General features: G+C 43.3%; 1 long non-coding RNA gene across 1 annotated transcript; it reads left to right on the top strand.

Moving 5' to 3' along the window:
• Positions 1-11,631: 11,631 nt before the first annotated feature.
• LOC144141483 (uncharacterized) lies at positions 11,632-17,895 on the top strand. Its single transcript, XR_013316616.1, has 3 exons — positions 11,632-11,753; positions 13,868-13,987; positions 17,779-17,895. It is a non-coding gene; the product is annotated as an uncharacterized LOC144141483 (long non-coding RNA).
• Positions 17,896-19,053: the final 1,158 nt, after the last annotated feature.

Genomic DNA, 19,053 nt, shown 5'->3' on the forward strand with positions numbered 1-19,053 from the left:
ATTCTTTGAGTTGTTAGGGGAGCACAAGTTCGCTCCAATAAACTTGTTTTGTCTTCAAGACAGCTCCGTCATCTTTGCCTACGTGACAATATGAAGCTTCGGCTACAGCCTGAAATATCAAAGTGAAACCTATGCTTTTTCAAGAAGGATGTTGCAGTTCTGAAGTCAGCAACCAAGTGCATTTTTTAAAAAAAGTAAGCGAACCCTGTTTGGGAAGTATAACGCATAATTAGAACAGCCATGCGACTGTTTATTGACACGTGGAGTGCTTAGCGGGGTCGTGGAAACAGTGAGGGGTATTGCACACACTTGAAGAAAAAGGGGCTTTTTTTCGTTGCGTTACCAAGGGGCGTTTATTCTTGGAAAGCATTTCGCCGTCAACACCCTAAAATAGCCTCGCAAGAACATGGATTCAAAGCGCAAGTTTAGACGGCGTCGTCAGCCATGTTCAATCCCATCATATTGAGTGCGCACGGCCGAGCACCCGTCAAAAGGTGAAGCGGGAATAGCAGAGACCAAGTTGCGACACTTGTGGGCTAGAAGGGGCACGAAGCAGCCGTTGTAGCTGCTAAAGCGTGGTAAAGTTTCCACTGGGACGTTCAAGGAGCAATGGGTTGGTGGTACGGCTTGCAAAAGTTGTACCAGAAACGCCGTGTGATGCGCGTGTAAAGCCCCAGCAAAGTCTTCAGTTTCTGAGGAAGATGATTGAAATGGCCGCATCTTGTAAAGATACACAAAGCAATCTTTCAGTTTTTCGTCTGTAATTGAGATTCGTGTGAGCGAAGCAAGTAATCAAGCTCATGCCATCAATAAAAACAAAGAGTTTGTGGTTTTTAGAAAGTTGGTTAAGAAGTATGTTCAGCCATTGCAAGGCATCGTGAATCAGTCGTGAAAATTATTGCTATTCGTTGCAGCGTGTTGCTTCTAGTAGGTTGACATTTTCTCTAAATTGCTTGTTCTGCGGAACGACGGTTTTATATACCCGTACGGATTTAAGTTCCACACCACTGCACCTCTCCGAGGGCTATTTGCGAAGTGTGCGAAAATTGTAAGAAATTTTTACCCTCACTTATTTTTAAAACAATTTTATCACTCTTCACCCAGTCGCCTTTTTATGTCTGTTCACTTGCACTCTCCCCTATGTTTCAGCTGGTACACGTACACTCTTCTGCGGCCACCACTACAACACTTTCGGTTTTAATGCATGCTTGCTACACCAACCCATAAAGCATTCGGAGGGTGAAGCCAAAGAAGGCGTCACATTACCATGTTTTAATTACTTTCTGACTGTGGCTTCGGAATGAAAATGACAAGGTTCTGTTCACAGTTATTTTGAAACCGCTATTTCAATAGGTTGAAACGCACTTTTGGCTTCATCTACACTTCGCTGGCCTTACGTGTGGGCATTCGTGACCATGGCAAAGGGTCGGCATGTTTCATCACAATGATGGTTCCTGGGTCCTCATTTTGCCAACAGTGATAATAGTAATCTAAATAAAATGGCGAAGAGAAGTTTTAATGAAGTGCGAAATCATGGTAAAGGAGGAGACGGTGATACGATCAAATTTCCGAGAGTTTCAGGTGATCATTTCGATATTTCTGACTCTCATTGGTCGAGGTTCTGGAATGAGTGGAAGGCGAGTGGGAAATACTAGTAATGAAGCAGATGTTAAGACCACTCGGCTGTACAAAGCCCGCGCTAGACGAAGTAATCACGCGCAGACAACAAACGCTGTGGACCACCAAAAGACATAGGAAGCAGCGAATTCTACCATTGCACCATCACACCCTTAAGTCCTTTTACGTTCTTTACACACCAAGCGAGGCAAACGTGCACTTCTTTACACGCAGTATTTCTTATAACAAACGCAACATATATTCGTAATGTTTCCGAAGAAAGCAATGACTCCCGTTGCTGTGAGGGCGTTAACAAGCATAAGACTCCTGAGCGCCTCTTTTTTTTTATTGCCTAAAAATCAAGAAATTCGCTTTAAATCAGGTTTTAAAATTTTACGACCAATACTGTAATTCGCACTCATTATATGCCAACGATCCAGTTGCCCTTTCTTGCAATGTAGGGACACCATTATACCATCACGTGTAAAGTGTTTCCTCTTGACATAACATTACCCGGAAAGCTCTTCATCCACAGTGGCTTCCGCTCGTTGTACAAGCACTTGATATGCGTGGTCTAACACTGTAAAAAACGGTATCAATTTTGTAGCGTCATTTACACACCGAAACTATTTTACCACGCGTGGGTTTCGGAAGGCTACAACAGGCTTTTAAACTTCAAGGCAATCAGGGCTTCCTGGGATCTGCACGCAGCAACGGAGTACAATTGTCGGACTTTGTTGTCACCCTTCGCCTGGGCGAAGGTATGTGTGCAATTGGTGAACCCACACCATCATGTTGATGCCACCCAGATCCTTTCCAGTGAAACTGAAGGGATTTTAAACATTGCGGGATTACACGCGAATTGTAGTCTACAGTCTCTAAGCCACGTTATGACCACTCTCGCTGCGCTTACGCCGCTTTATTCGATGGAAAATACGTTCCAAAGTGTGGTCTTCATTTCTGCATCTTCCTTGCCGATTTCCTATGACGTTTTGTATGACGTCAAAACCAGATGGTTTCGCTTGACTGCGATTCTGCACGGCTCACCGAACCTCCGACAAAATCAGCGGCCTCAGCGTTTGGTGGGCCGGTCTCCGGCAGACCGTCGCATTTTGCTCGCTTAGTTGAAACTAAGCCAAGACAGGTTTGTGCCTGGGAGAATGTGCGTTTAGTTTGTGAGTTTATAGACCGTATTAAGCTCTAAGTCCAATTCGCCCCACACAGGAGCACATGCGACGCTTCACCGACCAGTACGCTTTTAGAAAAAATCTGAGGCCGATTGAAGGCGGGAGAAGAGTAAGCGAGGTTAATAAAGGTATTAAGTAATTAAATCAACCAAAACGTTTATTGCACAGCGTAAAACCAGGGTGCCGGAAGCACTTTTTTGCGGAGGGTGAACTAGTATAGCGGTTAGCAGGTCAAAATCATTCCGGAAACGTATACGGTGCGCCTCATTGCCTGCGTTGCGTCGGCGCGTTAAACCGCACAATCAATCAATCAATCAATCAATCAATCAATCAATCAATCAATCAATCAATCAATCAATCAATCAATCAATCAATCAATCAATCAATCAATCAATCAATCAATCAATCAATCAATCAATCAATCAATCACAGCGGTTAAAAGGACGCTCATACATCGGCGAACGCTTTTACTCCTATCGAATGCCGTAGCTAGAGATGAGGTGTTTGTGAAACTTAGGGGGACGCTGACTGTACGAGCGATTCAAAAAATTGTAATCTGAACTTCTAATCTAGGAATGTCAGATTAAATAGAAATTCAAACTGGCTGTACATAATATTCTTCATATTTCCTCCCTGGACAGCGCTGGCAAATGGCCATGTGCTCTGGAGCACCAGGTATACATTTTTGAAATTCGCAAGTTTGAATCCCCGCTAGTGCATGTTTTTTGAAGCTGATTTATGTGTTTTAGGGTAAGGTTTCCTATACTGAATTCCCCATTCTGGCGCTGTAACGTTCATTGCTCTGGGAGCAAATTATCAGAACGCGTGCAGACTGACACTGGCGCGCTGGCGAGTTCTTGGCGTTGTGTTGCAATAAGCACCGACTGCTTGCCGGCACAGTCCCGAAACATCCTACCCTTGGACTGCTGAAAACACGCCTCTTGCGATACAGGCATGATCCAGGCCACCTCCAAAGGTGGGAGAATTATTGTCTCGCCTTTGAGTGTCTGCGGCGACGCGGAGGGCGTTCATCCACTGCGTATGCCTCGGCAAGTAATTGTTACGATTCCAAGCTGGGCTGCTAGGCTTATCTGACGCATTTTACAGCCGAAAACCCGTCAGAAGCACAGTACGCGATTTCTTGGACATGAGAATGCCCATGCAAGGATGATGTCGAATTCCAAGCATGTTGAACCACAACCGAGACTGGTTTGAACACTACTCTTTGAAGTCGTCCATTCCCGGTACCGCTTGGATTGACGTCATTGGTTTTAGTAGGTGCGGCTGCCGCAGGCCACTCATGGTAGTTTTTCTTTATTCCATGCTTTATAAGATAAAGATCGCCTTATCGATCGCATAAACTATTCGATATCGGATCGGATAAGCCTATTTAATTCAGCCAGCCTACGCAATGCAAACAAAAACTGATGCTTGAAAAATTTCCTTCAGTGTCTCTTTAAAGGGTCTAGTCCACAAATACTCACCAAAAAATGTCGAGAACGTATTTGAATATCAACTTTCTGTCGTGTGGTGAGCAGAAACAGAATTCCTAATGGCGATGCAAACATTGTTTCGGCTATTTAGAGTGTTTACTTCTTTCGAGAAGGATTCGGTTGTTTTGCTGTTCTGAATAATTTGTCACAACTGAACCCCCTGCTACAACAAATATTTTCATTCTATTATGTGCACTCCTTTCTTTGTACAATTTTTTTCAGCCCGTTAAACTGAAGCGTGTGAGATTTACAAGGTTCTACATGTGAAAAAAGTAAAAAAGAGGCTCATTTGAACCCGGATATAAAACTTCGTAATAAAGGCTGCCGTATTTCCTAGCACTGACTATTTATTCAGTGTGACATTTTCATTATTGCAGGCGCGCGCAATGACAGAATTGGTGGAGAAGCTGGCGGAGCTAGTGGACAACCAGAAGATGCAAGTTCTGGAAGAGGGAGCTTAACTGGAGCATCAAGGGCAAACAGTGGCTCAGACGGAAGCCCTGAAAACGACTTTTTTGGAAGCTTCTCAAGTGGGAGTTCCGGCATTGGCGACAGCTTTGCGGGTAGCATAGGAAGAGAAAGTTTTGCTGGGAACTCAGCAGGGGTTGCAGGCGGGTCTGGAGTGGGTGCATCTGCTTCTTTTGGCGACGACTTTGGAAGCCCAGTTTCAGGTAAATGAAATTTTAGGTGCGTAATCACAGAGGTGAAATATATACATAAAAGAGAAGAGAAGCACTGAGGTCGATCATGGTGAAGGATAATGTGCAATATTGAAAACAAATAGGCTGTGGTGACAAAGTGGGGCTTTTAGAGAGAGGAACGTTTTTGTAGCGAAGTTGTGTTCCGCGAAGGGCTAACAGAATATAAAAACATCGAAGAACTCAACACAGTGACGTGCGCTGGTGATTGTCGGTGTATTAAATGCGCGGTGCTTGGCGTCCGAACATTTATCTCTCCTCAATATTCTTTCTAGAACCATCAGAGAACATTGTAAAGACTATTAATCAAAGAACAATATTCTAGTGTAGTGTCCGGGCAAAAACGCTACCTACCAAATAAGATGACTTGTGCGGCGCACAAAAATGTAAGAGAAACAAGCGCTTTGCTTGGAACAACGATAAGATAGCACGTGGTTGCCAGGCGCAGGTAAAAAAAAACATAAACAAGAAAGACAGCATCACTCGACGCAATATAGAAGATTAGCGCCTGCCAATCCTACAAGCTAATAGCACACGCAGTAATTTTTTTTATCAAAACACTATGCCTTCAGCCGGGCAGAGTTCCCGCTCAAAACGAGTTTTATTCCCTCATTAAAACACAAAAAAAAATTCCGTCTAATAATTGTGTTAACAATCTTACAATAATTGTTTGGTATTTCTAATTAGGTGTATGTAGAAATTCTGGCCTTTGTGTTTGTTCATTATAAACAGTTAACTTAACCATAGAAGTTAAAATAGAAGTGAAATCAAGGCAGGACTTGAGATACCTACACTGACGTCCTTTCGGCTCCGTAGACATCCATTTGACAAAAAAAGGGAATATGTGTATTCTGGGCCGCTGTGAGTATGACCTACCGCAGTCATTAAACATTCTGTAGGACACTGTTAATAAAAGCCTCGGCGTCCGAAAAAACACGTAAATAAGCAGACTAATATGGAGAATAGAAAATATATTTCGCCACTGTCACGAAGAAGCCCCGTGCATTGCGTTCATTATGAAAGAAGCCGAGCCAGACAATAAAAATGCGTGCTTGAGGGCGAAGGAAATATTTTGGGTCCTAGCTGCGTTAGAACGTCCAAAATATAGTGCTGGGCTTGTCTTTTCGGTGCTTTTTTGACGGTCACTTTTACTGTACTGACGTACAAAATGATTTATGCCTTTATAATTACTCAAAATGGCGGTTATTGCGGCACTCCTAAATATGATTATGAACGTTGTCCCATACTTCGCTAGAAGACAAGCCGGTACGCAGGTTCGTTGCCACAACTGCCTTGGTCTGGCAGTGTTTAACATTTTTGGTATGCCCACTTGCCGCACGCTTAGGTTCACATGTTGCTGGAGTCCGCGGAAGAGGTGGCGGAAATACAGTCGGCGCAAGGAGAGTCAGCGGAGGTCCAGTTCGGGCAGGCAGACGGCGTTTGAATGGCGGCTTGGGTGCAAATGAAGGCTCCAATAGAACGCCTCAAAGCAACTTACCCACGAGTGGTCGTTCGAGAGGCCGCTCAGGCTCAAGAGATGGTGATTCTGTCAGCCTTGGCGCTGGTACTTTCGGAAACAATTTGAATGGTGAAGTTGCTGCTGCTCGACGACCCACCAGCCCTAGGAATTCTGGTGACTCCAGTATTTCCAGCTCGGGAGCAGGTAAGATAAACGTTTTGGTAGTCTGAATCCACGAAACGCGTCACCCTTACGTATACAAAGTGCGGGGAACTCACGTTTTCTCCGGGGGGGGGAGGAAAGGGGGGGCTGAGTGTTCAGGGTACAATATAGCCAGTGTATGCAAGCTAAAGTCTTATCCTCATTCTGACTGAGAATTAAATTATCGATACCAGCAGCAAAGCAATGAAGCCAGATGCCTTTGTGCAGCTCGCTTGAAAATATTTTAACTTGAGTTTCAAAAATGCAGTAATTAGTAAACTGCTAAACAATTGAGAAACACTTCATGACCATGCATAAAATTGCTTTGAATTTACAAACACTTGGATGCCGACATTTTCTCGTTACTAGGGAAATAAGGACGAAAAATTATTCCCCCGATGAAAACTGCACAGGAAGGGTGTACTTCAATTTGGGGCTCTTTAAGTGTAGCTCGTACATTCTGACTTGCACGCTTTCGTACACTCGTTTTATAAGTACCAATGTAGCTCGTCATCCGCAATGGCTCTGCCAAGTTATTGGTGAAAATAGAAGGGCAAAAAACGCGGCAACTGATGGGGAGTAACAGATTAACTGAATTGTTTTTGGATGCGATAGCTTCCCAGCTCCACATTTAAAGTCATTCCGAGGATACTGCCTAGAATCTAACATTACACAGTCCGGTGTCTGTATTGCTTACCCATAAGGCGGATAATTTCGCTATACTCAGCGAATAAGGCGGACAAGGCGGATAATAATTCGCACAAGGATAACTCGCGGATAATTTCGCTGCGGAACAACACTCTCCAAAACGCTTGTGTGCTCCTCTTTGCAACGACGCCCTTCCGCAGCCGACACGCGTGCGCAAAGAACAGTACATTTGTTAGCCCGCGGAGTTATTGATTGTGTTTTCTGCTTTCAGGTGCTACTTTAGTGGGGTGTGTGACATACCAAACGTATGGCACCCCTCCAGCTTGTAAGTTGAAGAAAAAGACTGGCTTTATTTTCCTCTACAGTGGGCTTCAGCTGAAAGATGCCTGTCCAAATATTTTAACAGCTGTGCTGTTCACGATTTCTTCTGTCCGTGCGGATTGTTAACAAACACCGCAAGGCGAAGAGAAGATGGGGAGAATGCTAGGCCATGAAGTGCCAGGGAAAGTGGTGAGGAAGAATGGAGCCCATGAGACGGTGTTAGGAGTGCGCGCCTCAAGAAAAAAATGTGGCTAAGGAGGCCCCAGGAATTGAACCCGGGACCTTAACGCCATAAAAAGGAAACCCTACCACTGGGCACCCCAAAGGACCAAGGGGTACGGGCCTTTCGGTTAGCAGGGGCGGGCAACTCTAACACATGCTGCCACTTGAAAAAAAGAGCGCTTCCTGTGATCGCAATGGCATCAGGATCCTTAGGGTTTTGAAGGTGATGTGTATTCCATTACATATCAGACGCACAGGCCAGTCATATGCATTACATTACATTACATATCATTACATATCATTACATATCATTACATATCCATTACATATCAGACGCACAGGCCAGTCATATGCATCGGTTGGTCATGACATTTGCGTTGCGCTGTTGCCACGGGGCTGCCGTTGCTAGGTCGTCGATAGGTGCAAAATACTTTAAAATAAGAAAAAAGTATGAATTAGAGCATTAGGTAACCCAAATTAATGCACAATTCTTCCACAATTCTCCAAGGCTGTTTCAGGAGCTGCCGCTCCTTTGACTACTTTCGGTATCAATGTCAGGCAGATACTGAGACAAGTCAAGACAGGCAGCCACAGGCCCTCTAGTGAATCACTGCTCGGTACTTCGACAGTTTTAACGTTGAGGGGAACTGCCTTTTCTCTTTCAAAATACCCCTTGTATATGTTAGACTTGTTGCTATACGTAGGAAAGTACATAAAAGAGGTTAGAATTTGAAGGCACACAATACACCGGGAGTGATTCGAACACAGGAACCAAGCACCAGAACACTTGATATAAAACACTTCGAAAGAGCCAACATTACTTTCCATTTTTGAAAGACCTCGAAAGGCAAGCCTGGGATGTCGCGATTGCGGCCCATGCCACTAAGCGAATCCTAGTGCTCTATTTGGCAATGCGGTTCGTCTACCTCAGGTCCAACAAAGCAGTAGAGTCTTATATACATGCTGCGCATCCTCATTCACTTAGCCCAATGCACCTGTTTATTGTTTAACCCGTCAACACGAACGTATCGATGTAGAAGCTTAATAGTATCGAGTTAGAATTAGCTGCTTTATTCTTTCATTAGGCTTAGTGGGTCCCGGGCTGTGTTATTTTTGAGTGTACACATCATGTTATGAGTGTTGTTGAAAACATGTAGTGGGCCAGAAATATATGTTTCGTTGGTGCCGCAGTGTCCGGATCGTCGGCAGGCACGGACGGAGAACTTAGTGCAAGTGGAAGTGGCAATGGTGCAGGAGCAGGAGCACTTGCACAATCATCACCCACTTCTGCAAGTGGAGATATGCCTGAATCTGGAACTGGAGTTGAAGGTCTGTGGTCCACACCTGCAGGTGTGCTCACGAATGCAATGGGGAGCCATCAGATTGGTGCACAAATTTAATCGTGTCCGCACACATAAATGCTAGTGAAAAAATGTTCGGAGTGTTTTACAGTGACTTCACAGCAAGCAAAGTGGCTGTAATTACTCAGTTACTCGGCATCACAAACTTTGAAAACTGGTCGTGTAGGTAAGATCGGTGCCACCTGCTTTTCCCTTAAGATGGGCTTGCCCAGGAGAACATGAACAGCAGTCTATTAATAGATTGTTCGGCATCAGCGACAACGATGAAAGAACACCCGCGAAGGTGCCATGAGCGTGTTTCCTATAAAAAGATGCAGATGCAGTGAAGGTTCAGCGACAAGACACAGCATCGCTACAACATTAAATGTGCTCTATACCGATAAGGAAAATATTTCTTGACGCTTTCGGCAAAAACAACGTAGTAATAGCTGGATGAGTGGTAGCTCTACCTGGGGTAGTTCAGCAAGAGCTGTATGATGTGATTGTTCATGAGTTAATTTCCTGGAGTGTCTGGTCGACTCAAATAAACCGCCACAGCAAAATTCACTGCCAAAATATTGGCTGACATTGCTTCCATGTTTTTTGCAGTTGCCTTATTTGGCAGTAAGTGCATTGCTTAGTGAAGCTGGTCCTTCATTAAAGGGAATAAAACAGCTGCGAAAATAATTATTGCTTTATTATGAAACGTCAAATGTTGCCTCAAAATGGCGGAGAAGGCGGAGATATTATGTCTTGCGTCAGGGTAAAGCTCTCCTGACTTAGCAGCAATTTAATGGAGTTATAACGAGGAGTGAACAGGGATAACACGCTACTTCAACTGCATTTGCTTTAGTACTGATTTATTGACGCAGACATTATGACAAAGGAGCTCTGTCACAATATTTTTCAGCCTATGCCAGTACGGTCAATTCACCGCCGAAATAGTCATTGCTTTTATGAATGTGAGGGAGATATTTGTCACTGCATATCATGCAACTTATCAGAATGGCAGTACCCACTTGTAGCAAGAAATCCGCTGTAGTACAACATGGTAAAATGAGTAAAGAAGAATGCATGCCGAGATGATGGAGGATACATTGGCTGCCTCTGATTTTAAGTTTATTCATCAATTTACATAACAGGTGCAGAAGAAGGCTAAAATAATTCTCAGTGAAAATTTAATTATCGGGTTTGCTGTGTCGCATATCCAGCCATCGTCAGCGTAAATCTCAGCTGTTACATTATTCGGCCAACCTTTATTTTGTTCCGAAACAGGTGCGGCTACTGCTATAAACATCATGCCATTTTACCCTATTTGCTTGCCATTTAAATTGCTGCTATTTAATTATTGATGCTACCAGCGACACAAACATAAAACATATAAAAGTCCGAAAAAATTTCGGAAATATTGCACAAACAATATACAGACACGACCGCGAAACTTTATATCAAGTTCAAAAGTATAGGTGTAAATGACATGCATGAATGTCGGCTAACCCGGGAGTTAGCTAATATTATAAAAGCGAGTAATTCCTCCAGAACTGAACCAGCTAATTTGCGTAATAATGATTTACCATACCAAACTACACTAGCAGAGAAACGACAGGTACCAAAATTTTGGCCCAAATATGGGTTGCAAGTGCTTCAAGATAATCTGCCACGGTTGCTTGTTGGGTTTGACAATCAGGACATAAAGATTACATCAATAAGCCCTGCGTATTGAACTGGTGTATTCACAACATAACACGAACGTACGTTTGTTACTTTTTCTTGTGTTATTGCACTTTGTTTGAGTTGTCGTGTCATTGTTTTTATTTTTTTGCGCAACACCTGTGTGGTATTTAGATCGTTTTATAATTTCTGTAGATTTTTTATTCTTCTACCCTTCCGTAACCTAACAAGATATGCATCAATTTTTTGACACTATCTCGATAAGTTTTATTTATGTTATTCCCGTGTGAGGATCAAGCATGTAAACGTTTATTTGCCGCTTTAATTGTAAATTGTTAACCCGTATTTTTTGTCATTGTACTCTGCTGTATAAAGGTTTTGTTGTAATCATTGTTTTCGCGTTAAAGTTTTGTTATTGTTCATACCGCCAATACGTTCTTGCGTGTGATGGGCACCCGCCGTTGGTGCTGGTGGACAAGGAACCCTTAAGCCGTCGCTAAACAGCTTTTACGTTGGCCATCTACTACTTGTAGTGAAAAAACAAATGAAGTGAAAGTTTGAAATGAATGAACGAAGTCTGAAACTTCTGGCTCTTTGTTTCGTGTATATTAATTGAGCTTATTCAGTGGCCGAGTGGTCATACACATTGTTTATTTGCTGTAGGGAGTTGGCCTACCTACAGATAAGGGAAGAAAGCTGTCTAGATAGTAACGCAAATTGCCAACGTCATCGCAACATTTCAGGTTCCACTGACACAACCACTCGCCAAAACTCCACCGATTCTGACAGCACTAACACTGATGACAACAGCAATCTCAGCATCCCTCTTGGCGATGGTCCACTAGGCTTCGATATCCCGAAATGGGTGCCCGGTTTCAGAGGGGAACGTCGGCATGGTGAGCAAATTAATCTTCATCTTTTATTATGAGAGCTGAAATCGCTTCTACTAAAGCTCATATTGTGTTAAAATCTTGAAAAAAAAATGGTTACCTCACTGACGTATTCCTAGGAGCTGTGACTATATACGCCATTCTTCTAGTTTTGCATGATATCGTTGCTGGTACGTGTGGCGTAAGGTGGTATAAGAAAGGCAAACGTGGTGGTTTAACACTTCTCCCGATGGAGGACTACCGTACGCTTGGAAGTTTGTCCCCCGCACACTTTGGGATTGTACCATTACTATATTGAGGGTGGTACCCCAATAATAGGGAGCCTAAAAAGGTATCAGAACTGCTGTGACAGGCCTTAGCTAGGTCAATAATGCAATAAGACGTCACACCCCCTTCCACTGCACAGCGAAGTAATAAAATGGTCCACACAGTACCAACGGTTATCCAGACAAACCGAGACAATGGCTAAGCGCCACCCATGCTGTCGCGGAGCATCAACGCATAAGTGCCCAGGAATACGACGCCACCGAAAGATGTTTCTTTATGCTCTCTTTTTTCCTTTAATGCTATCTTCGGTACACATTAGCATGTTTCCTGCTTTGAAGCAGAAAGTCCCGTAGTACGTACGATGCAGATGTGACATCGCGGCAGGTGCACCTGAAGGAACGTAAACATATCTGTTGAACATCGACTGCGGAAAACAGCAATGCTTACTACGCAGTGCCGTGATGTGTCGTCAGTCTATCGACTGACGTAATTAGCAGCGTTTATTATAAGGGAAAACGTGTCTTCGTCGAATGTACAGCCAGATGTGGTACAGGCAAACCGTGGTCGACCACGCAAACCAAAGCACACTAGGCTAAGAATGCAGTGACGAGAGCCAAAGACAAGAAAATGTTGTGATGAAAGTGACGCGAACACGATTTAGCAGCAAAGACATCTTTGATATATACCGCCTGAGAAAGTCATAATACTTGAGCATGCAATGTAGGTATGCAGATTTAAATTAAAACTTTAGCCGGCGGCCAACATTGGGGCGGAGTATTTGATTTCGCCTGCACTCGACTATAGGACACTTTCTTGATCACCAATGCTTTTTAGGCAAATAATATTTTTTCATATAGACGGAGCTGGATAATAATTTCGGGTCCACAAAATTGCCGCAATGCTTTGGTCACCGGCTCTTGACCCCTCCCACATTGATTTCTCGGACCGCTTATTCAATCTTCGCTTTTTTGTTTGCTCATTTTTAAATAGAAGACCCTTCTTTTGGGCTTTCTTTCGCACAAAAATACAGCATCATTTCTGAGCTCGGCGACATAAATTATAAATACGCATCAGAAACAAGAAAACGACGCCAGTTGGTAAATATCAGTCGGGATGTCACAAAAGAAGTGGTGGTATATTGTGCATTCGCACACTCTGTACGGCATTCAACATGTGGTCGTAAGGTGGTCAATTTTTTTAAACACTACCGGCGTGGTCAGAATTCAGGTTACCATTAGTGGTGATTTCAAAACCTCCCTTACATGTTCTTTGGAATTGGTTCACTGCTTACCCTAGTACTAGTTCATCCATTTCATGATTTCATGTGGTAACTGGGGAGGATTATGAGCCACTGTAAAGCAAGTGAATTCGGCATACACATTCGTTGGAAAAATCAGCGAAAGGTAAGATAGTCTTCATTAAGAGGTGGAAAACATTCTCAATTTTCGAATTCCCTTAACATGTATGTAACTTAGGTGGGTCGCTGGTACTGCCGAAACTGGCTTGCAGATATAGTTTGACGTGTGCCAGGGCTGTGTTATACTCTCCACTTGGGCCCTCACCGACAAATTGTTTTATTTTTTGAAGTACTCAAGCTGGCTTTTTTTTATTTTTTTGTGTTTAATGCACACACTTTCCCTCTATTCTATTTTGATGTATATTTTGGCATAGTGTCACTATATATATCGTTCGAAGTTTGCGCTCTGTGTGTTCCTCTTGTCTCTGGTCCATGTTCTTTTTTTACGGAGTCATGCTCACCTTACGAAGTGCCAACGTGCCCAGAATGCTATTCTCATGACCCAGGTGAACGTCTCTGAATATTTAACGCTTCTTTCTTTTGCCCTCTACGCTAGACCCAGCTGTGGCTGCAGCAGTAGCGCTTGGTGCTTTGGCTGGAGTAGCAGCAGTTGGTGCTCTAGGTGCCGGTATTGCAGCCGCTGTCCAAGCGAGAAGAAGAAACCACAGACCCCTAGGTAGGTTTCCGGTGTGCTCTGATAGCGTAAATATTAAGCTTTTGTAGTAAATTCATTTCCTTCAGATGATTCGCGACAATGAAGTACAATATTCGTGTATTTGTTGTCGTGGAGATCTAGGGCGGTGTTTTTAAATGAAACACCATTCGCCACATTCCGGATACATGTAAAGGAGGAAAGCCAACATCTTGATTTATCATGGCGAGCTCGTCCTAAGCGGCCTAGGTGGACTTGCAAATATAAAACTCTCGCTGGCGTCGACGCGACAACGGCTACAGGGCGGAGGAAGGTCAAAATCTGGCGCACGTCTTCCTTTCAACATGTGCAGTAAGTAGCTACCATGAAACAAGACCCCCGGCGCACGCTACAGGAAGTAGTTACGCTGTAGAAAGCCTCTTTTCATGCAGCGCTCACCTGAAAATTCTCTCCCGAAATGCATCACCGTTTCAAAAACAGCACACTAGGCGTGCGCCAGGCTCTTTCTAACGCGACTTACGCACGTGCTCGCGTTTTGCGACTACTACTTTCTTCAGGACTCGCGTTCCCTGTATGGAGCGTTTCTTGCGTAGTGCCGCTGTTGTTTACTAACTGAGAAATTTGACACTTGGAATGAGAATATCTAAGTGGAAATTGGGATATTGATCCTCAAAAAGTTCAATATTACTCATTATGGCATAGGCGAATACATATATTTTTAGGAAACAGCTATTCCCCGGCAAACTTCGGATATAGATAAAGTGGCCAACTTGTACCCTCCCAGAAGCTGCATATTCGGTTGTGTGCGAAGTTACAATCCTTCTGGGGCATCGTAATGTCACAACACAGTTCACTCAATAAGGGGAGGACAGCTACGTCTATGTGCTGTTTAGGTTGAATTTTAGAAGACGAAGACAAAAGCTTACCGCTCTGCCGCTGTATGATTTCCCGCTAGAATAGTGCAGCATTGTGAATAGTTTTAATACATTGAATTTTCTTGCTCCTGCCTCGTCACAATATTTACAAGATACCGTCGTGCCTGCTGCTGTTCATTAAACACGGAGCGCTCACAGCTGCGCAAGCAGCCATCGTTGTGATTAATTTAGTAGGTGTAGACATACTACGTGTTACAACTGTAGGTTCCCTGCCGCCCCATCTACTTCCCCTAGGGGAGATAAAGAACGGCTGGGGGTGCAGGTTGCAGCACAAGTCTAGCATTTGCAGGTCCTATATGTGAATTCGTAATCTACCTTCACTAATGTCGCTCTTCAATAGGAAAGTGCGAGAAAGATTAACATGATAGAGAAAATGAATTTCGCTATGCAAAGCTCTTTTAATATCGCAGGGCTGTCTTACGCATGCAAAAATGAATAAGAAAAACAAAAGCCTCTAGGACACCACAGATGGTTTCCTTGCGGCAAGACGATCCTCATTCAAGTTCGTATTTATTTTTCGCAGCAATTGTGCATAATGAACTGTCGAACACTAATCAATAGAAATGATGAAATGGCAGAGCACTCGTTAATAAAGTCTGTGGAGTAGTAACTCTGTTTTCAGTCTGGGAGGGCGGATTGAATGCGTACGCAACAACTTCACTTGATAAAAAACACACGCTGCTCTGCGCATTCACTGACCTCGGCGTGAACACGCAATGAACTTGAATGGAGTCAGCTTGTGTCACTAGATACTTTACAGGGTGCGTTCACTGAGGCACACAGGGGAGAAACAGCGGTGATTTCAGTGTTTCAAGTTGGCGGTTTCTTCACTTTTTTTCAACCTATGGAGTGTGAATTGAAGCAAGGGCTAAAGGCTACAGTCTGACAGCGGCTCTTGCTCCACGGAGCAATCCAGCAGTACAGCAAAGCAACACAATAACATACAATTTTATACACACAAAAATACACTCGAAGCTTGAGTGGGGTGGGGGTGGTGGGGATGAATATGTATAATCACAGGCTCTCTCCCATACAGCTGTAGAATACTTCAGAAACAAGTTCGTAGCTTACAAACACGCCACTTATTGTTTAAAGGAGCGTCTTGTAAACATATAGTAAACATGATATCTGTAATACCAAGTTTACAGACCGAAAACAGCAATAAGAGGCCGATTAAGGGTATATTATACAAAGTTCTAGCACAATTTTCTTACTACATTTGTTAGTCAACTGCTTGCTACAATCACAGGATTGCTCGATTTTTTTTATTTAGGGTCAGTGCTACCTGGAAATCAGTGTGTTTACCATATACCATGTTGTTGTATGTTGTTTATCAGTGTTGCCGGATTGGCGCATCTCCTGCCTCACCGGAAACATTGACGATGTCAATTGTGAACAGCACTCTCGAAGACGTAGCGAAACTTCATCTTGGACACACTTCTGCGGCTAAAATGCTTCTGCGCGTGTTATCTGTAATTCACGTTCGGATTGTCCGCAGTCAAGCGCAGCCACATAGCAGGAAGGACAAGCTAAGTCTACTCTATTTGACCAATCAAAATGCATAATCAAGAAAATGGCGGCGCCCATTCTAAATAAATGTTACGTTATGCGAACTGACCAATGATCGCGGCGGCGGCATGGAACAATAGGAGAAAGGAGTGCCAGTACTCTGTACCCTTGTCTAGGGATACCAGAGCCACCGTCTCCTTCTACAGTCAAACCTCGCTATAGGGAACACTGATATAGCGAATTATAGGATACAGCGAAATAATTACGAAGTTTGCTTGGTCAAGCTTCATTTCAATGACACCTATTCGTTTTATACGGAAACCAAAACGTCGAGAGTCGGGCGATATCGGCTATAACGACAAAATATTTGGTTTCCGCGAACCTCATAACTCGACAGCTAGCAGTTTAAGCACCCGATTAAAAACATTGGTAAAAAACAACCATTTTTAGTAGCTTGAAAAACTGCACAAGTAGAAAACTCCCCTTATTGCATGGACACTGTGAAAAACTTCATTCCGCTGAGATTGTGAAAATCCACCAGGCGAAGGCCACGCCTTTTTGCAGGCAAATAAGAACACAGACCCGTTTGGCAGAACTAACTTTGTTCCGCTGTAATTTCGTGATCGCAGGTTCGGGCCTGTTTAGTTTGAAACGCCACAAGGAGACAGACAAGGATTACCTCAGTTGTAGTGGCTTCTAAGCCTAGAACAATGCGTTTTTTATCTAGGATTGTTGCGCGAGCCAGATCGCCGATTTATTAGAGCCAATGTTTACCTCTACTGTTACAAAGAATATCGGATATAACGAACTAATTTACTGTCCCGATAGTACTTCATTATAACGAGGTTCGACTGTATCGTTTTCTGAGGGTACAGACCCTTGCCCTTTCTCCTAACTTCTCTCCGCGCAGCTGCCCTGATAATGAACAAGCGATTAATCGCTCTTCCTGCGCAACCACACCGAGCGCTGGCTGGACCTTGACTAAGCCAGAATGTCAGATATAAGTTACAGAGGAGAAGGCGTTTCCTAGGTTTGTAGGGGGAGTAATAGGGCGTTTTCTGTGACAACCAGCTGTAAAACTACAGGCTATACCAATTAAAACCCTTTATTTTCCGGAACTCTGGCGTTTGTTCTGGCTCAACAACTTATTAGGCTATCCGCGTAGTTTAAAAGAGTGCGTGTTGAACACGTTAGGCCAAACTGCGCTTGCAGAATAGCAGTTTTACAAGGATAAACATTAATATTGTGTACTGCGTGTATAGGCTGATCATTATCATTGGCCGAAGTATCATAATATGCATTGCAGCCAAGGGTAAAATATTTTAAACATCAGTAGATGCTGTGGTTAACAATAGGCTTTTCAAAATGCAGGAGCAGCACGCAGGCGTGCAACTGGCCGCAGACGACGGAAACCTGCCAATCCCCATGGTGATCGAAAGCGGCGATCGATTCCAGAATCCAAGGTTCCAGCGGAGGTTTTAGACCAAATTCCAAGTGCGTGTTGGCATCCTGCTTGGAAAAGTTCTATATATTTAAACACAGGATATCATAAATTCGGTACTCCCCAGTGTTTTGGAATATCATAAATGTGCACATTCCCTAAGACTAACAATATTAACTAGCTTGCTTGGGAGCAGTTTATGAACATTTGTAATTCTCCCTTTATTGTTGAGTATTTCTCAGACGTACAGTAGGTGTCTCAGGGAATGTGACTGCACTTTCTCGCTATGCCATAGAAAATTCACGTAGCTTCATATAAATATATTCAAGTGTAGAAGCGCAGAAACTTTGTTTTACATACTTGTTACCCATGTTATTTTGTTTTTTTTCTACGCAGTGAATTTTGAGCACCTGTTCTGAGGAGAGTTTACCCGTGATGCATTTCAAGACCAGCTCATATCGCCGAGCTCTAGAATGTGAACCCAAATAAAGGCGCCTTCCCGGCATTCACAAACGTTTAGCGCGACTGGGAATAAAACTTTCCAATTTGCCTTTGCTAATATGGCTGATGCTCGCATATTGATTTTATTACGCACAACATGTTTTTAGAACGCCCTGCCCGATATATCGCATCTGTTTCGTGAAATAAAACGTTTCAGCGCGTCGTGTCTGATTATCATGCGTCTCACTGATTTGCGGTTTTTTATGCGTATGTATTTTTTAAATATCTGTTTCTCGCCTCTGTCTAATATCTTCCATTTTCGTGGCGCACTTGTTGACTTAGTGTGTCCTGAGGCAATATTAACATCTTGGGTTATAAATTTACATTAAAGGGAATTTTAATAACTCGACTCGATGTTTCGAGGCGCGCACTATTGTATTTTTGTATTTGAATGTGTTTTCTACAATTTCGGTTCTAACCTGCTGTTAGTATTTCCCTAGGGTTCGTGCTTTAATTGTTGGCGCCTTTCCCATTATACGCTTTCCCTAACTCTATGCATCACCCTGGGTCTGTGAGGGACGTTGAATAAATAAAATAAAATACCAGGCCGGAAAAACAATTTTTTGGGGATTATTTATGAAGAGTTATCGGTAAAATTGCTTTTCCCAGTTTCTATGTGTCGTATGGCTGAAACTTTTTGGAGTGTGTAACAATTACTCTTACTGTTTTACGGGTCTCCTCAAGAAATATTTTTTCTGCTTGAA

The sequence above is a fragment of the Haemaphysalis longicornis genome, unplaced genomic scaffold (assembly GCF_048455015.1).
Source record: "Haemaphysalis longicornis isolate Haplotype H1 unplaced genomic scaffold, Haemaphysalis longicornis Haplotype H1 scaffold_6, whole genome shotgun sequence".
NCBI lineage: Eukaryota > Metazoa > Arthropoda > Arachnida > Ixodida > Ixodidae > Haemaphysalis > Haemaphysalis longicornis.